Raw genomic sequence first — 27,886 nt, 5'->3', positions numbered from 1 at the left:
TTTCCTGCCATATTAACTGTTTAGTATAAAAAATATTATTTCCCCCCAATGAATTTACTGTGCTTTTTGACTACTTAGTGTTTTATGAAGGTGTGGCAACTGATAGCACTAAACTATTGCGCATGCCAAGGAAAGCACACATAACATGGTGATGCTCAAAAACAAGTATGTCAAAGCTTTATCAAACGTTAGTAGCTAACTGTAGTCGTAAAAGTGTAAGCAGTAAACACAGGTGGCGCAGCCAAACTCAAAAAAATTATTTTGTATCAGAATTGAAAAGATTTGATTCAGTTATGCAAATCCTCATTGACTTTATACGCATATGTTGTTATATTCAACACAGTTTTCCCCAAATCAATCAAAACACTAAAATTCTTTTTTCTGCTTTTCCACAACTTTTTTTCATAAGATTTCTTCTACTTAAATGTAATTTTTATGGTTTTAGGAAATAGTTATACCTCAAATGCTCATATGTATGAATGGAAATATTATCATAATTATCTTTTGGATTGCATGGGTGTTTTATACATTATTACATCACCATACTGTGGAGGAATTAGGTTGTAATGTATACATCCAAAGATTATGCATCACTTAAAAATCATTAAAAGGAATTTATCTCTTCATTACAGTTGTAACATTAACCGAAAAAAACAAATTGTCAGCTTTCCAGGAACATTTTGTTTATTCACAACCTCTAAAATTTCATAGGACAATATGTCATGTAATGAAACAAATGCTTGGAATTATAGATTCTGCAACACTGCATGGGGAAAAAAAAACACACACATTTTCATACTATTCAATGTCATCTTAATAAAACACATGATGACAGCAGGCATTAGTTGAATTGAAATTTGAATTATGTTTTATTATGATTGTTTTCAGCATTCAGTTTAGTGAAATAATATTCTTTGTGAATCCTGACATTTGAAAACAAAGCTGAAGATTGTAATTATTTTATGAAATTAAACATCTCTCCTTTGTATAGTGATTATACTAAGTTCTCTTTAAAATGTTTGGAATTTCATCTTAATTCACAAAGCCTTTATAATAAAAGCAAAGTGACCTATTATAAAACAAGCATGTACATCTATGCACATTAATGCATTTTTGTATATATGTGAACAAAAATAAAGCACATTCTCAATAATGATGTACATTTTACATGCTTATATATGTATTCTTATCCATGTATTCATACACAAAATCATGCAGCAATGTTGAGCCCTCTAGTGGTAAAAAGCTTCTCAGTTAGGAAGGCTTTCATCAAATGGTAAGTATATACTCTTAAATGGCAGGTGTCCAAACTCAACAGTGCTATTATGCCATAAAAGATGTTCAGAATGACTTCTCATAGTTAGGGTGGGTCTGTATTTATTTGAAAATGCAGCTCTTCTAACAGAAGAGTACTTATGATACACTAATGATAATTTGTTATATCTGTTTCAGAAAAACCACAACAACACATAAATACTGTCAAACTAATACTGTTAAGTAAGCATCTTTACTCTCAACATCAAATTACATACTTCTACAGGTAAGTACTAAATGGTAGAGAAGAATCTTCTGCCTTTCAAATTGAAATGAATGTTTATCTAATTTGGCCTTTCCACACCAGAAAAAAAGATTTTATTCTTGAGAGGCCATGAGCAGTGTTTATTTCAACCAGATTACTTTATTTGTGTCACTTCTACATGGTAATTACCATTTTCCTATAGCTTTTTGTCTCATTAACTTTAGATGTTAAAAATTATAGGATCTAAAGTAATGTAGAATCTTCATTATTGATGATTTTAGTAACATGGTGGCTTTTGAGCCAGTCAGATTCTATTAAAAAATTATGTGTCCATACAATGCATCTATTTGGTTCCCTTTGTTAATATATTAACATGTTATAACACACAGTATATGTTTAACATACAAACAACATCAGCTGTACAAATAAGGAATTGCGGTGTAGAGTGGCAGGATCTGTAAGATTTTCTAATCTAGTATGTAATGAGTAAACTTTAAGAATGTGAACTTCGGCATTTGAATTGTGCTTACAAACAAAAAATTCTGCAAAATTGCTAATGCATATAGAGAATTATATACCTGTTAGAAGTTCATATAGTACTTCAGTTTTTGCTTTGGAAATGATTCACTCCATTTAAGAAAAGCCAAAGCCCTGCAAGGAAAAGGTAACTGGACATTCTTATGTGTATGGTCCCCAAATGCAACAGCTGTGCTTGGCTCACACTAAGCAAAAGGATCAGGCTTTGTATTTGACATAGAAGTGAGTACTTGCTTCATAAATATGCAGACAATTCACTCGTTGAATAAAGCATACTAATGTCAAATTCAAAAGGGAAAGCTGGACTTCCAGACTTTGTTACAAAGCTTGTCTGCATATCATGCATGAAGGGGCGACTGGATAAAAGAATATTTCCAGAGCAATGGTAATACTGCAAAGCTGCCTTCTTTCCAGTCAGTGGTCACATTGCTTGTCTACCTGCAGAAGCCACTGCTTGTTCTCCTGGTAATCCTTACTGCGTTGGGTTTTTCTTGTGCCTGTGTGAAAGCAACTCATTTTCACTAAAAGAGAATACCTCCAGCCTAGCTCATGGTGTTGTTTGTTTTTGTTTTGTTGGGGTTTTTTTGTTTTTGTTTTTTAATCAATTCTATGGATTGTTTCAGTAAAATGAATTTTGGTAAGGGATAAATAATTCATATTTATCAGTAATACGATAAAACTGTTGCCTACATACTGGGAAAATACTGCAGTTACTACTGGAATTGGGATGGAAGCAGCAGAAACACAGCAAAATAAAGGTTTTAGTTTATAATTGACTGAATTGTAGACAACTTCCTAGGGTATTTAAAATGCGAGTTTTTCATTCAAAAGTGTTACTGAATGACAGCCTGATAAGAAATCATAGACTGCTAGTGTAAAGTCATCAAGTCAAATTGTAGTCTTCAGTCTGCTTTCTCCTTCACATTTGATGTTACTGTCATCTCCTCTGCATCTTGCAAGTATAGGTTGCATCGTACAATCATGGAAGCATGAAAACAAAATCATGGAGAGAACCTTAAAGATTAGTTCCATTCCCCCTGCCCTGGGGGGGCAGGTTTTCCAGCCACTGGATCAGGCTGCCAATAGCTTCATCCATACCTGGGTGATCTGTATCCATGATCACATGGAAAGTGAAAACCCCAGCGAGAAGAAATTTTGCGAACTGAGATGAGTTTCATTTCTTTCCAATGGTATGTGTGGTACTTTCCGTATCCATTATCAATTTCTCTACTACAGCAGAGGAAAAAAAAAGAAATCTAAAATCTGTAACTGCAGTAATTAGATTATGCTCCATTTCTGATAGTAAGATCATACATATGTGCTGTCAAATATATTTCTACTTCCCTTCAGTATACCAAATAAATTTATTTATATTTTTAACATAATGCAAGATTTTCCATTGTGTTTTTATGTTATTGTTTATTCTCTCCAACATTTCTCATCTCCACTCCCCTTTAATACTAATTCAAAACTTGCGTTAGTTCTCTTTTCACAGCAGTACAGAAAGCTCAGGTTGAGATTATAATTTATGACAATACTTAAATCTACTTTAGTCACTTTTTTCCTTAGTTAGATTCTGCAATCCTATACATATAAACTGCATTTTTAAATCTGAACCATGTTCCTTTTTCTCTGGCTGTATTAAATCAAATTCTTCTGATTCTGCCTATTTCAATATCTTCATTTAGGTTCCCATACTAGTAATCCATCCCTTAGTTATCAAGAGTCTGCTAATCATCTGATTATTAAACTGTATGCAATGTTCTGATAAAGTTAGACACTTTTCAATAACTTTCATAGTCTTCTCCTTCCCATTCTACATTCAAAGTGGATATGAGGTTTATTATGTAACAAATTTGAACACGTTAAAATAACTTCCCCTTTCAAATTGTATTTTGCATACAATTTATGCATAACCTTTTGCTTGTTCATCCCCTATGGGGATCCAGCAAACAGACTCAAAATGCAAAATATGTATAGAAAAAAGGTTTTTATTGTAGCAAGAAAGAAATCCCAAAAGCTGATGGGGAAAAAATAAAACAAAACTGCTGATTGATCTTTTTCTGACAAAATAAAACATGCTTCTAGCTCATAGCTGTGAATTTTATGAGCTATAGCGTTTGAATAATAAATAAAATACCCTTCACTTCATATAGTGAGTTAATTCCAAGTGTTATGTATTGATGTAAAGACTTCTGATCACCATGCCCATACTCAATCAAAATTAAAAACAAACAAACACACAGATAAAGGTCTCACAAAGAAAGGCAAGCTGGTAATTCTATACTGTGGTTAAGGTACCTATGAAACCTACCAATCCCCAATTTCCCCAGAGTAAAATGTTGTTACATAGCTTTTGATATAATGGTGCTGTTCTTTTATTCCACACCTTAGTCAGCTCTTTGGGATACTGTACATGTGGGTTGATTGAAACCTTAAAATATATAAAATATTTAATTAAAATATTGCTTTTTTGGGCCTAGAAAAATTCATGAACTATGAAATAATATACCTATTAATTATATACAGACAAATCAAAATGGGTTTTCCTAATATTCTGATCTAAGTATAATTAAGTTAAAATAAAGTAAAATGAAGATATTGCTAAAAGTTACAGCCTAATTAAATCCCTTTTCTTTCATCAAGTACTTATTTCTGTGTATTTGAGACAATGCATAATGTATATATATGTATTTCTTAATGGCTGTTCCACTTCCCAAGTCTGCTGCGAATTGGCCTGCAGTAGCTCAAATCTCAAATCTTTAGCATTACTTAACATTTCTACTTACTGGCCAGCTGCTTCCAGTATTCACCACTTCACAGTACAGCCAGTTTCTAGGACTTTACATATTATAAAAGGTACTGAAAGCTTTAACTCTGTTTTCCTCCTCTTAAAAAAAAAAAAAAAAATGGCCTTTCTTCTCTCTATTCAAACTGCCAAGACATGGCAATGCATGCAGCTCCCTAACCCACTCCACTAAACTGTGGCTATGAGAACAGAAAAAAATCCCAACTACATGCATAAAAAAAAGTGGTGAAGGTATAGTGTCCATGTAATAGTAATTAATAATTTATAATTTGTATCACAATTAATAGTAGTCACGATAGCAATCACGGCAGAAAGAAAGGGCTCAGTCTGATGTTCAAGTCTTATGCTATCCTTTTCTTATGCTTAAGGTATGAAAAAATAAACACAATAGAACAGAAAATAAAGATGTGATATTTGGATACTTATTGTTAATTTTACTTACTCTTTGAAAGGGCAGAATCCTGGCTGAAGCTAATGTACTGATATTCAAAGTCTTGGTTGGACCTCTCTCTCTTCTGGTGCAACTTCTATGTAATATCTGTAATAAACTGCACATAAGAGAGCAAGTTCTGTTAAATTTCAAAGAATAAAACAGCACCAAATCAATACTATCACATTTTATAGATCTTATTAAAATGTATTAAATGACATTATTTAACATTAAATAAAGATTGACAAATTCTTCTAAAAGATTTAGAAGTAGGATTCTAAAATAGTATGAAAAAAAAACAAAACAACTGGTAACTTCTATCTTGTTCTATTGCAACAGAAATTCATCTGCAGGGAAGTTAATAAAAATAAAATTCCTTAACTGCTAGTGTTTTTAAACTACAACATACTCAGTGCAACTAAATAAAGCAAAACAGTCTCTGAAAAGACTAATAATTAAAACAAAAACAGATTTACAAACTTCTGTTAGGACCAATCATAAATGCCATAGTAGATTTACCTGCTACCTTCCAGAAATTAGGATTATATTCTAAGTATCTATTGAGAGCAAAGTGTGTTATTTCAAAACCTTCAGTAGGTAAACCTCGTACTATTTTTCTTGATCGCAGTGAAAAAATAGATTTTTTTTTTTTTTCCCCACTTCCAGGATGGATTTTCTCTCTTTTTCTATTAAAACAACTAAAACTTGAACCAGGGAAACTGAATGAGGGAAAAGAAATTGAAACTAAGAAAAGAAGTTGGAAGGCAACTGAAAATTGACAAATAAGTGTCAGAGCAGAAAATAATGGCAGTTTGCCAGCCAGCTGCAAAAACTAATTCAGCTTTAGATAAGGAGATTTTAAGGGGAAAAAGGACAAGCAAACTTGAGAAAAAGAAAGAAAAAAGGGAGCAAAGAATAAATCCTTAGAGCTGTGTTAAAAAAGAAACATAGGCAGTGCTTTGTTGTTTTAACTGCAGAACTGCAAGAGGGGCTTTTCATTGAGTCTTTGAATAGCACCAAAGAAATAATGAGAATAAAGTGGAATCACTAAAGGTTTCCTTCATGCAGTAGCTTATAGACCAGTCCTCAAAAAGGGATTTAAAGATTAGCTTTTCTAGATAAATAGAAATTACTAATGACAATGTGTTTTTTTCACCAATCTACATATGGACATAAAAATTGTGCTGTATGTATACATAGCAAGAAATGGCTAAGAATGTGTGACAAAGGAACAGCTGACAAATAAAACAAAGCAAAAAACGTTCAGTGGCAACAACCTTTTCCTAGAAAAGAAAAACACTGAAAAGTATTTCAGTGAGCCAGAATGTAATTCTCAAGAACATTTTTTTTATTATTATTATTATTATTATTTTTCCTTCCGTAGGTACATCATGTTTTCTATTTCATGGTCAGAAAGCATGTAAAAGAATGAAGTGATGAATGCTGTCTGGACACAACAGAAGACCAAAATAGCAAGCTGGTATATTAAATAACGTGGAGGACAGTCACAGGTTTGTCCCCTCATCTGTCACTAGGCCTTTTGATCAGGCTGTGAATAGTAAGTCAGCATGACGTAATGCTGCTGGTTATTATGCACAGATCTAATGACTGCCTCTACTCTGCCCAATTACAGCATTCTCAGAAGCGCCCTTAAAACAAAATCTTCTGACCATTCAGATTATACAAAGCTTAGCGGTACCCCCAGCACACCTTGAAAATACTACCTTTTAGCTAAGGATTCCCTGCAAGTACCAGGTTCTCAGTGTGCCCTCACATATGCCCCCTCTGTGAACCACATCTTTTCACCTCCATTATGCATGGCTTCATTCTGTTGCATGGAATTCCCAGAGCAGCACAGCATGACCATCCAGCTTTTACACTGTACTCTAAAACACAACCCTGTAACCAAGAGAGAGAGGCAGGATGCACAGCTCTCTTACACTGTAGTATGTACCTTATATGTGAAAAACCTGACATTAAGACAACAGATCAATTTGGCTTGTATCAGAAAAAAGCTTTGAATAGTGTAACTAACATAAAACTCAGGGAGAGTTCAAATAAGATATTTAAAATATTTCTTACACGTTTATTCTGAGAGGGAACTATGAATGGGAAGAATTGCTTTTTGCAATGGTATGACAAAACTAGGAATTATATTCTGTTTTATTATGAACTTGTAACTCAGAATTTAAAGGGATAATTAAAAAAATATATATTTAAATTCTATTTACATTGTCAGTTGTAGCATTTTTATCAGCACAGATTAGAAAACTGTAAAATACAGAAACATGCAGACCCTCTGTTTAAACTTAGTCACAGACTATAGAGTAGGGCATCATTAGTTGACATTTCAATTGTGAAAGTTTCTCATTCCCTGAATGCTTAGGCAAATGAGGAATTTAAGCCTTATGTTTTTAATGGCTACAATTTCCAACAGCTGTTTCAGATTGACAAAAGAAATTCATAATGGTCATTATTTGTTCTTTTGGGAAGTTTCTTTGGCCGTTTATAACGACTTAATTTTTTTTCTGCTACTCATCAGTGCTGATGGCTACACTTCCAGTAAGGTATAGCAAATGAGGTTGTTGCTTGTGTTCTATGACCTGTAAAGACCCTAACCTTTGTCACCATCTGTATTTTTTTTTTACCATCTTCCCCATTCATAAATTACCACCATCTATCTGTACTAATTATTAATATCAGTTGTGTTTGAATATGGTTTGTTTTTTTTTTTCCCTGGGTTGGAGGCGTATTCATTCAGTGCCTTCTGTAACTCTTTCTTCCTTTGGGTATGCATATGTTTTATATACTGTCTGAAATATATCTCAATTGTATAAGTGAACAATTCCCAAATGATACAGGCTCTTTTTTTTCTTCTCTTACAAACCTTTCTTATTAAACTTCTACAAGAACAAACTGAAAGAAGGAAAATTACTTTTTAAACGTATCACTTTTAACTTTTAGACATCTTGCAGAACACATGGAATTTTTCCTTCAAAGTCTTCTTCTAATACACTGTGATAGAGAGTTAAAAGTGAGAAGACAGCCTATATGAGACCACCAAATTAGATAAAATTTGTGAGCAATGAAAAAATAACTGGCAGGCATCTTTTATGGCTTTCTACCTTTTCTAGACCTTTAATTAAATTACTGATAGAAACCAAGAAATTATACCATTCTTATTATAGCAAAAGTTTTTAACATATGCTTAATCAGACAAATATTTTCCTTGATATTTAGAAAGTTACTTGTGTATTCAAGAACTGCTTTTGGACTTTAGTCTGGCAAAGGCTTCTGGGGATGTGGTTGCCCATGAATGCATCAAATTTAAATCATGCTGCATGGATTCCAGGATACCAAGGCTAATATCTGCAAGCCCAGTATCTCCCAAATGCATAAAAACACTTATGGTATATACATCATGGATTAGAAATTCCTTGCTGATATGTGTCTCCAGGTTCATTCCTGTACTGTTTCAGGAATCATTCTGGAATAGCAGCACAAAATATTGCTATCCTGATAGATCCCATATTGTTGATACATTCAGGTAATATAAAGAGAGCTGCTTTATTTTTTGATTTGTTTTAATTTGTAAGAAGATAAAGCTGAAATGTTGACTTTACCTTTAACAATATCTAATTGGTAGCAGTTCCTATGCAGAAATTCTTTGCTTTTAATGGTTTGAGATACACTACATTTCTCTTATAAAATATTCTGTGAAAAGATGAGATGACATTTTTAGTCATTTCTTTTAAAATTCCTTATCTTTTTGATGATGCAGTTATTTACTTTTTTTCTTTTAAACTTCCTTTTTCCCAACTTTGATTATTCTTTGCAGCAGTACATTCTTGTAACCATTATTTTGATAAATTTCAATGGAAATCTTTCCACAAGGACAGTGTAGTCCTCTAAGATGAACAGTATTTTCATCTGATTAATTTTCATATTTTTAAAAGCTAGTCCTCTTCAGCACCCACTAAAAATTATAAAACTATCCCTCTGGAAAAACAGCGAAAACTCTCAGGAGAGCACAAATCAGCAACAAACTGAAACACAAAAAGTACACTGATAGCTTTCAATCTTCACAGTCTATACTAGAGGACTAGTAGGCCTCTACACAACTTAGACTTGGGTACTGTAAAGACCCTTAGAAGTGCTTTTTATCCTCTAGTTGAAAAATACAGATGGGAGCTCAGATAAGAGTCATCTTGATGAGACTCGTAAGATTCTTGTTTCCCTATAAAGGAGTTATAAAAAAAAAAAAAAAAAAGACATTTTTTTCTATAATGACCCTATCCTGCCCATACCCCCTCCAGGAACTGCATACCAAATTAATAGCCAGTTTAAGAATAACATCCAATCCAACCACCATACTTTAAAAGTAATATTTTAAAGAGAATTTCCTTTCACTTTGAAAACTGCAGCTTATCAGTCATCTGTTTTGTCTCAGCGGAAACCTAAAATGAGAGCATTCCTATAACCTTGAAAATCCTCATGAAATAACAAAAAAAAAAAAAAAAAAAAAGTGCTTAAAAGTGCTTATTCCACCTACCTGAGAAAATAAATCCTTCACACATCTAAAACTTGAATTAATATGTATGGAAAATTTTTGAAAACTTCATGGCAAGGCCTGATGTGTGCCTTTATTTATATGACAGAAAATGAGAGTTCACAGAAAGCCTTACAATGGGACAGTACCAATATTTATCACTCAGAGTTTTTATGTGGAAATTCAAGGTGAACTTGCTTCTCATCTTACCAGGATGACTGTTATTGGGTTTGTATATTTCACATGGTACACTGGATGTGTGTAATATAAGTTACAACACAGAAAAAAGTAGTTACAGACATTGTTATAGGTTTCTTATGCATGCCTAAAGGAACTCTGTAAGGTTTTGTGTACTGCTTTTTAACAATATAGGGTTTAAAAAAAAAAAAAAAACCAAAAAAACAACACAGGCACAAGCTCCTTATTTCATTTTCTCCACCCACAAGACAAAACTGTTTGCACCTATAAACTAACAAACGATTAGTCAAAGTGGCGAGGAACAGAACATGAACTAGAAATGCAAAGTTGAGCAATGAAGGAATCAGGAGACAACAGAAAAGTGCAGGAAACATGGAAAGACAGGAGCAGTCTGATAGATTGGGCCTTGAAATATTACTTCAGTCATCTTTTCTTTTTCTAAGTTAGACAATGACATATGATAGTTTTCTTGACAAAAAAGAGAACTAGAACAATACCTAGACATGGTTGTTATAAGCACACAATCAGGTCTGGACAAAGATCAACAAAATACATCGCTGTTTCACTGCTGGCAGGAGGATTGCTACTCAGCAGGATACTCAGAGCATCTGACTTAGTGAGATAATTTAGTTCTGACTGGGACGCTCTGAACTGCCCTCTGAAGGATTGTATACTCCTCCACTGACTACATAAGGAGCCCAAGGAAACAATCTTTAAAAATCTAATAAGAAAGCTGGACAATAGAAAAAATAAGCTACAATTTTTTGGAAACACTGCACCCCACAACACCTTCAGAGGTTCCGCTCTTCTCTTTCTTCCTCCACTGCAGCAGGTAGGCTGTTATTTTTCACAGCACAGCAACTGCTTCTTGATTCAGTAGCATTTTACCAGCTAGCACATGCAAAGGATACATCCAGTCTACTTTTTTCACCAAGTTTGTGGGGCAAGTATAGTAGTTATTCAGGATCTCATAATAAAACTTGTGTATGACTATCCGGTGCAAGACAATATAATGCAGACTACATAATGGAAGCAGAAAGTTGTTTTTTTTTTAAAATGGTGTTTAGCTTCATTTCTTTTAGAAATTTGTCATCATTGTTGTTGACGCGATTTTCTGTTTATTTTCTTTTTTCAGAATGTGATTAAAATGAACAATCCTTTTACACAGATGATCAGTGTCTTATGCATATATTGAAATTTTAAAAAATTACAAAATTTGACTCATAGAAAATGCAGAGGTAGGGAAATTCAAATGTTGAGATGTTCATTAAATTAAGATATTGTAAAACACTCTAAACGTACTCACACATACTCAAAAAGATCTTAGGGTGACATCACATTTAAATAAAGTCCAGCTATGAGAATGTTTTTAAGATACAAAATTTTTCCTCAATGAAAACAATGAAAAACTGCTGGAACATCTGGAAATGCTCAGAAATGTTTGTCATACTTTATATACTCTTCTTTGAGCCTTCAGAACCCTGAAAATATGTATTCATTGTCACTTGAAATTTTCAGAAGTCTGTCTTATATTTCATAAGTACAGTAGCCCTCAGGTATAACCCTCATCTTATAAGGAAGAGAGAACCACAAAGGAGAGTTTTACAATCTCCAGGTAATTTATAGATTTCAGTGATATCAGACATGTAAATCCCTATATCTGGTATATAGGCAATTTATCTGTGCTGTCAGAAAAGTATAGTTATACAGGTTTCTCAAGCCTAGGATCACATGTGAAGTGATGTTACACATCTCCAAAACTGCTAACCTCAATTTATCCCTTAGAAATTTTTATTTAAAAAAAAAAAAAAAAAGTGACCAGCCAAGAGAATACTGAGAAGACACTTGGTAGGTAATTATACAGGAAGAATCATTCCCTTTTCAAGTTATATGAGTTGCTTCTCATTTGACATACACTTTCTAGTGTCACTTAATGAAAAATAAATGAGAAACACTGAAGTTAAATTCAGCCAAAAATATTACTAGCCTCATGATATGTTAACAACACATCATTATTTCCAATACTTTTTCAGTTGAATTTGCTCTATTTCATGAACACAATTGTTATTCTTCATTTTACGTTAGGAATGTCTTATTGTTATTTGAGTTCTTTATCCCTAAGGAGAAGATTTGTATAAAACTTTGTTATGTTGTATTTTGTGAAGAGTGTACATGTAAAATATTGTCAAATTTAAAGCTTTGTGATTTTTTCATGTTTTAACTGGTCATACAAATTTTTTGTGTATTTTCTGAATCTGTATTCATCCTAAAAATAAAGTGAAGAAAAAAAAACCTCATGGGTTATCAGAATAATTAATCTGAATTAACAATCAGATTTTTATTTAATGTTATTTGATTGTTTAATATTGATCATACTTTTGAAAAAACAATTATAAATTATTTTCTTGGATGCATGTTGTTTTTTTTCCCCCCCTGACTTTCCTCTGATTGCAGAAGATCAATGTCAAAAACTATTCATAAACTTCAAAGAATAAAATAGACCTGCTGTAGAAGATCTGACTGGATATGGAACATAAGGCAACCTCAGCAGAAATTACTTATTTTCCTACTCTGGCATTCCAGACCCTGCTTTCTATTTATTGTTAAAAAATTCACATTACTAACTATAGTAATAAAGAGAAATTAGTTCACTTAAAGGTATTTTCTTCTTCAAATAGCAAATACCTTGGCTTAGGATGGAAAGGGGAACAATATGATGCATTTTAACATTTGAGCAGACCAATTGAATAGGGAAAACATACCAAATTTCTAAAGAAGAGAGTGACTTTATCATCACTACAAATATTTGTACTGATCTACTACAAAAATATTTGTACTGATTAAAATTTGAGTTTTAGAGCAATGAGAAAGTTATGGCTTGTGGAAAAATAAAAAAGGCTTAAAGGTATTACTTCTTAATATATGGTATGTGGTACAAGCTAAATTCCATTAACTCTTAATGCCTTCACATGGCTTCAGCTTTCCAGGTGACAGCCCAAGGTGGTTACTTTCACTGGTTAGTACACAGAGAAAGGAAGTCTTTTTAACAAAGATTTAAAGATGCTTTTCTTACCCCACTGCTTATGTGTAGATGTGTAATCCAGAGGGCCCAATTCAGCTGCTGCCTAAAATTTAAGCAAATGTTACTATCCTGAATGATATAGAATGACTGCAGCCCAACTCTTAAAAAGAAAAGCGTCTATGATTTTGGTAGGTAATATAACTAAAAGCAGTTGGGAACTCACCACCGATCACTTCAGAGGTCTAAAGCAGCTGGTCTTAAATAGTGGAGACATCTTTAGAAAGCCCCTCAAAATAAGTTACTGGGGAATAACCCATTACATGAAAGCCATGCTTCCCTACCTAGCATGTGATGTTGTGGAAATAGATACATCTCTTGAAGCACAATATGTAAAACTATGCCTAGCAGAAAAATCAGAGAGAAAATATAAAAGTGAACAAAAGGGAAAGATATATCCTGATCTACTGAAATTTTATTCTCAATTACTGCAGTTAAAATTGAAACAACAATTGTTAATAAATAGCATGGACATAGGTGGGATAAATAGGAGAAACGTGAGCGTATTGTTTCATGGATATTTAGAAAGTTGATGGGATACATTTAAATTAAATATTTAACACTGAGGACTCTACAAGGTAAATAATGACTGCACAAATCTTTATAAAGAAAGAGGTTACAGACAACTAGCGAAGTGCTGGCTTAGAAAAAGTACAGTAAACACAGAACCCTTTTTTCCAAAAATTAGAAATACACCAATTCACTTTAAACAAACAAAAAACCTGTATTATCTGCCAAGTTGTGTTTATAGTAGTAGACAGTAGACTTAAGAGAGCATTAATTTCTTGAATTAATCAAAAGAATGCAAAAAAGAATTACTACAGCAAACATTGTCTAGTCAATAAGGTTAAAATTGTGGCATAGTATCTTTCAAGCCTGACAAAGTTAAAGCCTTTATTTCCACATTTGATTCCTTATCTAACAACAGTTAACAAAATCATCCCATGCTACCTCGGCCCTTTCTTTATTCTAAATTAGAAGTCCTAATCAGCCAGCAATTTTCTGCAATAAGATTTTGTTTGTAGTCCCTAACTATGCCAGTGTTAAGTAAGCAGTCCATTTACATTAGCACAAAAAAAAAATGCAAATTGTCCAAAGGACAATTTTAAAGCAGCTCTGAAGATCAAGCTTTCTATCTGAAAGAGACAGAAAGCTTCAATCAGACCCAAAAATTACTGAAAGATGTTCCTAACTGTGTGAAACCCCTATGCATTTGTATGCCTCTTGGCTCTGAATACACAGTTCAAGAGACATCTTTCTGGATGCAAAGACTTTTCACAAGTCTCAGCAATACTGATCAGACACCACTGCTCCTAAAATATCTGAAATAACAGAATGGTTGCATTCCTCCCTCTCCCAAACACAAGCTTTATTTGACACATTACTGGAAAAGCTGAACATCCACTCTATGATTAGTAAGGTGTATGATTTTATCTGGCCCTATCACTATCACAGCTTAAATACTTGCTTTCCTAATCATAGTAGTCCATGCACAGTGTAGCACATTTTTCACTTATCAATGGACAATTTTGTCAGAGAAACACCGTCTGAGTTCAACACAGAAGATGATCTTCTGATCTGAACCTGCTTATTGACTTCAGCCTAGAACATTTTATTTTCATCCATCTTGCTGCTGTTGCTAACTGTAATGTGCTTACGCTGTTGTTTCTGTCTTTCCTGTCATGGTTACAGTTTACATTATATCCCGCAGATTCACTATTTCTTTTCATGAAAATGTATAATACTATATGTAGTTGTGATTATCACCCTCATGCAAGCAATAGAAACATTTTTCCATTAGCATTTGCTCCAGTTTCTAATCTTATGTACCATTTTCACCTCCTTCAGAACCAAGCTGGCAGTTCTCATCTTGAATAGCTTTAAAATTGCTCATAGCAATCAATGACAACTGAGGCATCACTAAAGAAATCCTTTTATCTCCAAGCTCCAATTTAGATCAGTCATTAAGCCTGAGTAAGTTTGAGCTGTCAGAATGTTACCCCTCACATGCTATAAGCACAAAAAGTCAACTTCAAAAATAAATTTGTTCTCTTACTACATTTTGTAATGGTCCATTACTAACAATAAACTTCACTGGAATAGTGGTTTCAGTCTTTAGAACACAACTATATGGACTTTATCCAAGGAAGCTACTATTTCTCAGACATGATCCACGCTAAATCACTTTGTTGTATTTCTTTTGTGCTATTTGATCTTCTTAGTGATGTACAGCAAATTCACGTTCATGCCATACATTTTAAAAAATTAATACACATTTAAGAATGAAATTAAAATATAGATGCAAATATCAGAAGAAATTCAATGCCAGAAGCACCTAAATATCTAAAATGTGAAACAAATAAAGACTCATAGATGCTCTTCCACAATATCTCTGTATAATGAGTCTTTGCTTCAGATAGACTTCCACATGTCAAATTCAAATGATTGCTTGGCATAACTTGCACATGTCAGATTTAAATGATTGCTTGACCATTGATTGACCATTTAAATGGTCTGCTTTTATACTGGTAGCCCTTTACGACTGTCTCCTAAAATAAATTCCAGCATTTTTTGAATTCTTTATATTCACCTGAAATTTTCCTTCATGAGCAGAAAACAAAAATCTGTCCTGAACAGGTCATTAGACTTTCTGACATTAATCTAACTGCTGGTTAAGGCCACGTTCAAGCAAAGTGCTGTGAAATTTTTATTTAGTGTACATAGATACCACAGTGTACTTCAAATGTTATAATTTACATACTTTAGGTTAAGCCAGCATTTTTACAAGGTCTGAAAAGCAAGAAAAACAAGACAATGATATCTAATTATATTTTTGATCATGGCAAGCGACTGTTACCTTACGAGTTACTCACCTAGTAACCCCTCTCCAACAGGAGTTGCATAGAAATCTTTAAATTAGAAAGAAATAAAGAGCCTTCAGATGAATAAGCTTCCTTATACAAGCATGTTGATTACAATGCTAAAAAATAAGAGCTCAGTTCCTAAATGTAGCATCTATAGCCTAATACATATGACTGAACTATTCATTCTTCAGCTCTCAGGTATCATTTACAAGAACATGCCCTTCTTAGGAAATGCACACAAATACTTTTTAAACAGAGGTGCAATAGCAGGAATAAACTTAATAATCAAGGTAAAAATGTGACATTAAAAATAAAGACCACCAGAATTTTAATAGAATGCCATAAGCCATTATTCTATAATACAGTTTTGGGGTTTTTTTTTATTAGTTTCCATATGCAGAACATTTTTATATACTGAAGAGACAGTCAAATACGTATCTGTACAAAACCGCATGAACTCAAAGGTACTTGTCTCAGATAACTGCCATTTTTGATGGCAAGAAATTTGGGCAGGATTTTAAAGTACATTCAACAACTCTAGAAAAATTTCTCAAGATGAAAGGAGAAAGTTTACAGAATATTGCTGCCTGCTTTTTGGTCTGTGATCTTCAAAATCATTTTTTCAAATCAGAGAGAGATATAACAATTTTGCTTAAAGTACTGAAAGTTAGTACTTTCCTAGCTAGAAGATGAAAAAAATAAATCATTTATTTGACTCTGTATATATGTAGAGAGAACATATATATAAATATATTCAAAGAAAGAAAAGTGGAAAGCAGGGTGTTTATTTTGGCTTCAGAGAACAGAAATACACAATCCACACAATAGTCCTTACTTCAAATTCTATTTGAAAACAGGCAAGAAGAACCGTTTGGTTAAGAACTGAGGCATTTGAGCTGTTGAATGTATTCTTCTGTGAAGACAAAACTGGATCGAGACTGACCTAGGAAACATTAGCATTGATCTTTGTAAACTAACTTGCTAGGGCAGCTTTGTAAGCAAGAAAACACGAAGATTAGAAAACAGGAATTGCTTACATCTTACTGAAATGTTTTAAATGGAACTTAATAGATTTAGATGTAATAACTGTAGCAATGTTTGGTACAGTTAAGTCATGCAAAATGTTAAATTGTTCTCTGGACCCACCGTGGTAATCTGCTTTTGGAACCTTTGGATTCCTGTAGCTGGCCTGTGCGAATGTCTTCCTCTGTCAGATGCTAATGCTACTACACCCGATCTTCCTTACACTCTACATCAATGAAGTTAAAACAGCGGTGCTATATGTATATGGATCATAGAACCACAAGGTTGGAAAGGACCTACAAGATCTACTCCAACTGTCCTCCCTTTACCATACCTACAGAAAACCACGAATCTGTATCTCCTAGCTCCCTATCCAGATGCCAAAATGTCAAAAACAAAATGAAAATTACAAACCTGTGCCCAAAAATAGATTTGCTGATTTTCCACCTTTGCTATCATTAAAAGTTATGAATTCTTTCCTAAAGCAGCCTGATTTTTTTTTTTTTAAAAAAATCACGGTATGTGATAGTTGCAGGCACTGAACCACTGTAATTACTACTAATAGAGATTAAAAACAGTATTGTAATATTCTTTTTACTTAAAGATTACTAACATTTTATTTAAAAAAAAAAAACAAAAACAAAACAAAAAACAAAAAACCATATCCATGAAAGCTCACAGCACTTATTTAACAGATCAGTTTATTACAGGGGCTATGGGACACATCACTGGCATCTACTGTTAGGTTAACACCAGAACTTCTCAGAGGATAACAATAAAATTTCTGTGAAACTCCTTTTGAAAAGGCTAATTGCCATGCAGCAAAGATCCACTGTAATGTAGAGGACTGGAATAAAACCTTAAACATAACATTGTAAAACTCTCAGGGAAAGAGAATCAAAGAATGTCCAGTCCAGAATGACATGAGCTACATTTATATAATCTGAGTCTCATTTCTAAGGATTTATGTTACAAGACTTTGGTAGGTAATTGGTCACAAAAGATGAATTGTATTATAATTAGACTAAGATGAGGCTGCATTATATCTGTAAAAAACATTGCTTAGACTTACAAGAGACCGAGTAAGAGAAGCAGAACTGGAACTCAGAAGGCACCATTCCAAAGCTTCTACTATACAAATAACAGTTGTGAGCTTTTTCTACATATCAGACTTATCAACTTCTACTGTTTCTAGGAGTCACTCAGATTAGTTTTTCAGTTCTGGTACTTTGGAAGAATAATAGTCTGAACTCAAAAATGTCCCAAAAAATTAACAAAATCCAAAAAGACAATGAGTTCTTAAACTATTTTCTTATTCAGAAGACAAGAAATATATCTTGTCTACTTTGAAAACAGGTAGTAATTGAATAAAAAATATTAATATTAGATCAAAGTATTTTTTCCACATATAGTAAGCATTTTAAGTATAAGGACCAGGCATTAACATATAAACATGTAATTTAAACTGTTATTTCTGTAAGATATTAGAAGTAGCAATTTAGCTGTTCCATTGTATTTTGATAAGAGCAGAGACTGAATTCTGCAACTTGACACTGATTATACCATATTCACAGCGCTACAACACTTTACACTTTAAAGAATTATATTAATCTTTGGTTCTCCTTGAGAAAAAAAAATATATATATATATAAATATGAATATAATTAAATGTAAATATATAAATATATATAATCATTTAATGTGACTTAAAATCATACAATATCCCCAGATGGATAAGACCCCTAAGGATCGCTGTGTTCAACTCCTGTCTCCACACAGGACCACGCAAGAAATCAGATCCTAGCTTGAACAAAATTATCATTGGTTGAAAAATACATTTGTTGCGCTAAATATTCTCGTATTCTCAAAATAAATTGACCACCTAACAGATAAAAGTGAAATAGATTTCTTTTAACAGAACTGTACCAAAAATATTACTACTAGCATTGCTAGACTGTACAAAAAGCCATTCTATTCAATATTAAATACAATTTCTCATACTGAAGATAATTTTGTTGTGAAAATCCCATTCATATAGATTGTTTTGCTCCAATTAGTATCTTGATCTGGATTCCTATTAATGCTTTGAAAATTGTTCTATATACTGCACAAAGAGTTGATGTAAATCTACAATTAGATCCACAAGTATCATGAACAGTCATTCAGAAACAGAATGTGCTGCTTTTCTCCTGTACTGCAGTTTGGCTGTTCAGTAATATCTTTTATTAATAAAAATCAATATCTACAAAGCAAGCTGCCTTATTTTCATAGTTCAGACTTGTAAGAATGGATGTTTATGAAAATTCAATATCCTCCCAATGTACTCAGTTCTGAGTATGAGAGGTGTCTATTTTAGAACATGGAGCTGTTTGAACATTCTCCTTTCTTCCTTTTGTGCTTAAAACATTAGGATAGAGAAATCAAGGGAGAAAAGAAGAATATTTTTTATTTTAATATTATATTATTTGCTCGATATGAGCTAAATATGGCTCTGTCTAAAATTGTTTTATTCTAGATAAAAACATTTCCTAATTTACTCTTACTTAGCTAAAGAATTCAATTTAATACAAAGCTTTCTCTGAAGGTAATGCCTCCTAATTATTTCCACAGAAAACACAACAGATACAGACGAACAATGACATTATTTAACAAAATTCTCAACTATAAAACACTAGTTTTCAACATAGTCATCACCATTAGCTAGGTATTTTTTAAACCAGCAATGAAAGAAAGCCTGCATACCATGCTTGTAAAAATCTGCGCCAGTAGAGGTGGCCCACTGTTTTCACAGATGCAATGACAGCACTGTTACTGCAGCACACATTTACTGTCACACTGTGGTCACCATCCACTGTTTGCTCTTAATATTCAGCATTGATGAATTGACATTCAGTGAATATCAGTGGGCACCATTTTCTCCACATGGAAATTAAGTTCCAGACGCACTACATTGTCGGACACAGTATTTTTTTTTGTTAAACTGTCCCTCTGATGCCATCTGTCACATGGTAAGAATGTATTAGTGGAAAGGTTAGCCTCTAATGCCATACCAACAGCATCCTCCTCTGACATTGTGGGTTAAAATAAAAAACAGGCTGCTCCAAAAGTAATGCCTCCTCTGACGAGCAAACTGATTTTAAAGTATATATGCATACAATCTAGTGTGTTCTTTATTGAGCTGTAGTTCTAATTAATTCATGTGCAGATTTGTACCACTCAGAGAGCTGAGTCTCGCTGAATTAATACATTTCAGGAATTCAAATGTTTGCCTTGAACCCTTCACATTTAGGGTGGAAGTAAATGTGGACAATAAAGCAAAAAAAAAAAAAAAAGCCCTCATGTACCTTTTAACTTCTTAATCATCTTCAACAATGTTGAAGCAAACATTCTAGCTGGTCACTTAGCAACCTGCTTTCTTCTTTACTGCTTTTACTTTGTATACTTAGTTCACAGAATCACTGGTGGAAAAATCCCATTTGATAGCAATCTGTACACACCATGCACAACAGTAAATGACTACACAAAACATAAGTCAGCAAAGATGATGCCTCAGACATTCACTTTCTGCTGTCTGGCATTTGTTTCACAGTCTCAAATGCCCCTGTAGTATTACACATTCTCTGAATCTGGTAAAAGGTACTTGCTGATACGCTTAAGAACTTGAGTGACCATGTTATTAAAAATTTTTCTGGTAACAGAAGAAATCAAGATTCAGAATTTCTATTCTAATCCAAGTGCAAAGCCCTGCGTATGGGTCTAGGCAATCCTAAGCACAGTAGTAGGTTGGGTGGAAAATAGCTTGAGGAAAGGATTTGGAGATGTAAGTTTATGAAAGACTCAAAATGAACCAGTAATGCGAGCTTACAGCCCAGAAGGTCAACCTTATCTGGGGTTGCATCAAGATGAGTGTGACCAGGAGGCTGAGGGAGGGTATTTTGCCCCCCTAATCTGATCTTATTAGACCAGAAGATCTGCATCCAGTTTTGGGGCCCCAAACACAGGGACACTGAGTTGCTGGAGCAGGTCCAGAAGAGGACCATAAATATGATCAGAGAGCTGCCTATAGAAGAGGGTTGGAACTAGATGATCTTAAAGGTCTCTTTCAACCTAAAACATTCTAAGAACTTAAATTATTGAACTCCTAAAGGAGGAATAAGACAGTTACACTGCACCAATTTATTATAAGACCTCAATTATTTATCATGTATTTTTATTAATATATTTCTACTGTGGAAAGTTTAAAACTTCTACAGTGGTACTGCAGTGTAAAATTTTATCTCTGATTATTGCTTATGCTGAAAAATTGAAGATAGATTACCTCTACATTATCTAAATATATATTGTTTTAATAGGTACAACTCTAAATACATATATTAGTTATATTCTCCAATTGCCTGAGTTTTGTCACTTCAGTGGGCTACTGACTATATTCCTTCAAGAGAAAGGTTAAACTATGCATTAAAATAAGAAGGTTACATAATGATATTCATTTTTCAGCTTTTATTTAAATAAATTCTCAAATACTCTCATTCTCTTCATAATGCTATTCATCAGCTTGAGAAGTACATGCGAATTAGATCCATGCCTAAATGAGGATTACTCACAGCTATTTGCAGATACTAAAAAAAGCCTACATATTACAGTTAATCTTACTAGCTAATACTTGCCAACAACATTTAGGAAGGGATTAAGAAGAGATTCAGGAAGTAAAACTTACAAAAAGCAAAACAAAGCAACTTTAAAACAATTCCTTGAGGTTATAAAACATTTTTATGTTAGTAAAAGAAGGATAAAGCCCAATAAATATAACAAAGGTAGCAAACTGAGACTAGAGCGCTTAGAAATCTTCCTGCAGAAGCCATTCTACAGTAGTCAGAGTCTGTAAGTGACTGAAACTGTTCCATGCAGTGACTAAAGTCCACCAGCTTTTTCAGCACTTTCTACATCTTCTAAGACAATCTATTAAATTCCAGAGAATCTGTTGTGGAAATTAACCATATTTGTACTACCTAGCAAGTTAGAGAGGACTTATATTAGCACTGGAAGTACAACACTGAAAAGAGTATCATCTGTAACTTAGTACACCCTATCATATATATATATATAGTGTGAGAGTCAAGTAATCTGCTTGGTACTATGCATACTTATGTATGCTGTCAGGACTCCAAGCCTTTACAGAAGTTGCCTGAGGAAACCTCTGGCCTTATTTACAGAGAGCAAGTCAAAAAACAAACTAAAAACCATTCTACCAATCAAAAACACAACAGTCATATTTATCTAGGTAACATGCTTTCCAGGTAGAAGGGCTGAATTTACTCTTCCAAAATATCTATGTCGGTAAAATGTAGGTGAGCAACAAAGAACTGGAAGGTGACATTGTATTTCCTTTTCTTCCCCCAGTAAGGAGGGGGAAAAAAAAAAAAAAAAAAAGGAAAAAGAAAAGACTCCAATTAGTGAACACTCCAAAGAGTGACAAACTCTTTTCCTCTTTGAGGAAAACTGATCAAGAAGAAATGAGTTCCTCAGCACATTTGTTTTATTGTGCTTTCTGTAGATTAAAACCTCATAAATAACTATTAACTTCTCACTGTGCTAAAGGCTGCAGAAAACATTTTATCTCATAACTCACACACACACAAAAAAAGCATTGCTATTCTTTTTCATGTTTTCCTAAACTTTCTCAGTGGATTGTAATGGTGAGTTTTACATCAGAGAGCCTTCTAAAATAAACAAGAGATTAGTATCAAATACAAAGAGAGTTTAGATTGTTCTGGTTTCTCCTATGTCTATTGTTTTCAAGATTAGTGGGTGTGGTGATGAGTGGCAGCTAAAATTAAGTCATTTTGAAATTACACTCTGATTTTGAGCAAGTTGCTCCCACATGATTAGTAGTTAAAAATACTACTCAGAAGCACTTGATAGTTCGTGAGAACTATGGATCTGTCCACTATGGAATAAACTTATGCAATGTTTTATGAAAACAGGAACACCTAAAAGTCTTAATTTCACTGCATTAGAGATCAATAATGTAAGAAATTAATATCTGACCATATGAAGCTATAGTACTCCATAGGGAATTGTATTTTCTTACCAAGGAAAATTGTCTTTACTTCTAATACATTTTACTTCAATAGTTTTAAATTTATTTCATTTCTGAGAAAATTTAAGTACAAGTCTCTGACATTTCCATTACAAAAACTAGTACTCTGAAACCTGGAAGCACTATTTTTGTTACATACCCAAAGATAATTTTCTCCAAGTGAATTAGTATATATACCTGTACACTCAGCCATATATACATGTATTAATTCTTGCTTTATATATGTATAAAACCACAAGTTCTTGCATTGTATTTTTTTTTTTTTAAAAAGTCCTCCAACCCAATGTTGTGGGTTTTTTTGGTTTGTTTTTTTTTTTTTTAAGACATTTTCAAGAGAGTGGAGAAGAATTTAAGCAGATCATTCTATAAAGTACAATTGTATTCTATCAAAACTGTTCAATTACATCTCACTGATAACCTTACAAATTCAATAATGTTCATCTTTTTAGAAAGGAAGATGCGTTGAGAGGTAGGTATGGACTGAACACTAATCAGTACCCAAATAGCCAAAATATCCTACACAGTTCCTGAACCAGTAACCTCATAACAAGTAAGTGAAAAAAAACATTCTTTCCCTCCTGTCTTAAAAATACCTTATCAGTACAAAATTATCATGAGATACTTTGGCTGGTCAGCTGGGGAAAAAGTAATTTCCTGCCTTTCTCTTTCTCTAGTATAAGTCTAAAATATATATTTTCCTGCAGTCCCTTCTGGTCTTCTGAGGGCTAGAGAGCAAAAGAAGGTAAGAAATAAAAGTACAAAGAAATCTTTGGGTAACTCAAGCAGACAAAGCAAACATTTGTTACAGGTAGTAGCTACAGAAAAATGCATTACACCTTCCCCAGTAATGAATATTGTCTTACACTGTTTAAGATTGGAAAAGTAATATGTAATTGGCTCTGCTTGTAAATGTGAATATATTCATAATATTAACTACAAACCTCATCAGTTATGAATTCCTAAACCATTTTGTGTTCTCTCTCACTGCAGTTTGTTCATAATAAAGACCAAACTTATTCATCTACCCCACCATCTGTCTTAATTATCAGGGTGTTTACCTGAGGAAGACTGAATGGACAGCAAACTATATTCCCTAGTGCTGTCTCTAACTCTTCAACTTCTTAAACATTAAATGACTAGCTTTCTGTTTAACCTTTGACACATACAGTAAAAAATAACAAAAGCTGTTCTTTTCATGGAACTTCTTTAGCTGGGATGTGGAAAGAAAATAAAAATATTTATCTGATGCCTGAAACCTTACACATATAGTTACATATAAAGTCACACTAAGTTTATAGTGCAGAACTTAATGAGTTCTCCGGGGTATTTATGCATACAAACACACCACTAAATTTTTAAAGAAAGTTATTAGGTTCACAGCAAAAAACAGGGTGGGAAAAGCAGCTGGAATACAGTGCCAAGTGGCAGCAAATATGTATTTATTGGTTGTGTTGGTAACTTCTGGCTTGTAATTCCTGCTGAGTTTCAAGCTGAGTTGAAACTGGGAAACCACTGCAAGAGACAGCTGTTGCAGGGAGCAAGAACACCGTAAGTTGACATGTGATATGCTGAAGCCTATTGCTGTGGCTTTGGGATTTATATGCTTAGTTTGTTCTAACACAAAATACAAAGTATTTTCTGGCAAGGCCAGTGCAGCTACAGAAACCAAACAGTACTACCCAAACATATGAACTGGGGGAACTCAGTCCCTTGTGACATTTTCAATAAATACTAACTTCTGCCCAGAGGTTTCAGTGCTGCCCCTTTACCAAGCTAAATATTTAGAACACTTTTCTTCCAGTCATATATAATTCTTCCATCTATTTGTATTATTATTTCAATATTGATCCTTCTTTCCTACATCTTCTTGACATGCTCAACAGCAGTAAAGACCACAAAGCAGTGGTAAGTGAGAGGATAACCCAGAAGCAGCTAAGTTAAATGAACATCATAATCTTCTGCAACAATTTAAACACAATGTTTGACATGTGAATTGAGGGTCAGCTGGCAGGTATAACAAATCCATACCTGCTTGGAGCTAGTGGAAATAGTCCAAACTGCTGTACTTCCCTGTCAATCTTTCTTGATAATGTTAAAACTAAGAGGATCTAGATATCAGAAAACATTCAATGAACTGATGCTTTACAGTCTATGCTACTGTAAGTGGCAAAAAGTATGATGCAGCATTTTTACTGCATTATTTTCCTACTGCACAAAGGAGAATGCTATGCAACACTAGATTGCCATTTCACTTCACTTTATCTGTTCTTATAGTATCAGTGCAATTCTTAGCTATGGCAATAATTTCTAGGAGTCCTAAAATGATCACAGAAAATACAAAAGGCAGTACTTTCAGACAGAGAAAGGACAGGAAAAAATATTGTGAGCCACTATAGCATAATAAAACATTTTACCAGAAGTTTTTCTTACTACTGCAGTATGCATTCTCAGTATCATGGCTTCATACACAAAAATCTTTAATACATTCAGTCACATAGTTACAGAACCATTTTCTATGCAACCAGAACAATCTGACATGAAGTGTTCAAGTTGTGATCAATAACATTAGCAGGTGCTCAATCTGCTTGTTTGTTTTTTTCCCCAGCAAAAGCCCCAGAGCTATTTGCCAGAAAACTTTCCCATCTCAATGAAAAATTTGTTCCCTGACATTATAAAGCAGCAAGGGCCTAAACTGACTTGCAAACAGAACATCATAATTCTTCTGTATGTTAGCATTTTAATACATAAAAGTTTTGATTTTCAGAAACAATAGTTTACCTGGAAAATTAAGCCATAGGGAAGATTTGTTTACATAAAAATTAAACAGGAAGAAAAATCCTTATAATGGGCACTACCTGCACAAAGATATTGTAGTTTCAAGATCAGTTTCCATGTACTGAACAATCCTCATTGCTGTCAAAGCATTCAAAAATAGCATGCTAATTTTCTAGAAGTGAGATCCAATGATATTGCTATGATCTAGCCAGATGTTACTACATTAATGTGTATTAGTTACATTCTTATCCTTCACGCCCTTAAGCAGCTGCTAAACAGGGTTGCAAAAGAACAAATAATGACTTCATAAAACAGATGCCTCTATCAATGGAATCAATAAATATACATTAAAAATGGAGAAAATACTGCATCTCACAAGGGTGTCACTGAGGTGTGTCAGAATTTATCATCTGCATACATGTTTATCTAAGCAGTTCTTAAAGAAAACCTACATTAATGGATATTTTATAGCCTCCTTGGAGGAGTCTATTTGTCTGAATAATACACATACATCCGATTAGGAAACACTATGAAGATTGCTTTTAAAGGCAGACATTGTACAGAAAAATTCTTATTCCCACCCAGGCCTCTTTACTGAGGATGGCAGAGTACATAGAGGATGATGTTTCATTTGGCAATCGCAGTTTACCTGCACGTGAGGATATGAAACTGAGGGCATCTATAGTTAGACTAAAGAACAGGGTCAACTATCTGCCAATACTCTCATACTTTGTTTCTCATAACAGCACTCTGCTTTGTGCAATCACTTTCAATAACAGGGGACAACAACAACATTATCTAGTTACTAGTAAGTGTTCATATAAAATAAACAAGGCCTTACTCTACCTAATAGATAACTCCATGCATTCCCTAGCCTCAACTCCATACTAATCCAATCTCGCAATATTTAAAATGAAAAAGTATTGTATGATATATTATTTTAAAAATTATGATTGAGCAATTGATTCTTACTATGAAAAAGAGCAATTTAGAAATAAAAATAAATAAAAAATAAAAATAAATAAAAAATAAAAATAAATAAAAAATAAAAGTAAATAAAAAATAAAAGTAAATAAAAAATAAAAGTAAATAAAAAATAAAAGTAAATAAAAAATAAAAGTAAATAAAAAATAAAAGTAAATAAAAACACACACACACACACAAAAAACCTCTCAAAAAACTCTAAAAATAAATAGTTCCAAGATACACCTTGGAAGAATTTGGATATCTTCATCAATAAAAATCTCTAAAAATCCTCAATCAGATTTAAACGAAGGATTTCCTTTCACACTCACCTGAGTTTTCAGTACAACTGTTAGGCTTTCCATGTAGCATTCCAGCTGAGTCCTAAGGACTTTGAATTGTGCTTAGATTCTTAAATATGAAAGCCTTTAACACTAACAAATGTACAGTTAGAAGAGTGGCATGGTTAGGATGGTATTTTACAGGTTTATAGTTAGAAAGATTATTGTGGTGGAAAGAGATAATAAAAAATGAAATGCTCACCCATGTCCTAGGCTCACAGTAGAAAACTCCAAAGGGAGGGATCTCCAGAAAGAGAACCTTCTCCAGTGGCAGTCAGCCCTTAAATGGGGTCTAGGAGAGGTGCAGCCAGGCTTCACCTGTTCCAATCACACAGCTGAATTGCCTTCACCTGTGCTCCCATGGCTGACTCACTGCTTGCTTCAGGTGATCAATCAGTGGTTCAGGTCATGACTGGACATTTCCTATACAAAGCCCAAATAAAATTCCTCAAAACTTTATCTTTCATTTCACATGGACTATGAAGTATTTAAAGAGTAAGTTACTTCATATGAAAAAGTCTTCCCTGTAGTAAGTGTTGCCATCTGTTTTTTGTTGATTTCTTTCCCCCCAGTATATTCTATTAACATATTGCCTGATAAGAGCAAAAGGAAGAGTAATACTCTCAAGATCAGTGAACACTACTCAGGATCAGACCAAAGATTTAAATATTAATCATCTTCCTATTCTTTCTCATTATA

General features: G+C 33.5%; 2 long non-coding RNA genes across 3 annotated transcripts; one reads left to right on the top strand and one right to left on the bottom strand.

The window, feature by feature from the left end:
- Positions 1–845: 845 nt before the first annotated feature.
- LOC107314999 lies at positions 846–27,483 on the bottom strand. Of its 2 annotated transcripts, none has more exons than XR_001555712.2 (3): positions 27,390–27,483; positions 5,308–5,413; positions 846–3,286 (listed from the first exon to the last, which is right to left on the bottom strand). It is a non-coding gene; the product is annotated as an uncharacterized LOC107314999 (long non-coding RNA). The 2 variants fall into 2 exon arrangements; XR_001555713.2 differs by lacking the exon at positions 27,390–27,483 and adding an exon at positions 13,116–13,777.
- LOC107315001 lies at positions 3,139–11,857 on the top strand. Its single transcript, XR_004307604.1, has 2 exons — positions 3,139–3,246; positions 6,680–11,857. It is a non-coding gene; the product is annotated as an uncharacterized LOC107315001 (long non-coding RNA).
- Positions 27,484–27,886: the final 403 nt, after the last annotated feature.

Source organism: Coturnix japonica, chromosome 5, assembly GCF_001577835.2.
Source record: "Coturnix japonica isolate 7356 chromosome 5, Coturnix japonica 2.1, whole genome shotgun sequence".
NCBI classification, from domain to species: domain Eukaryota; kingdom Metazoa; phylum Chordata; class Aves; order Galliformes; family Phasianidae; genus Coturnix; species Coturnix japonica.
Note: the sequence above shows the minus strand (reverse complement) of the source record. Positions and strands in the feature narration are given on the sequence as shown.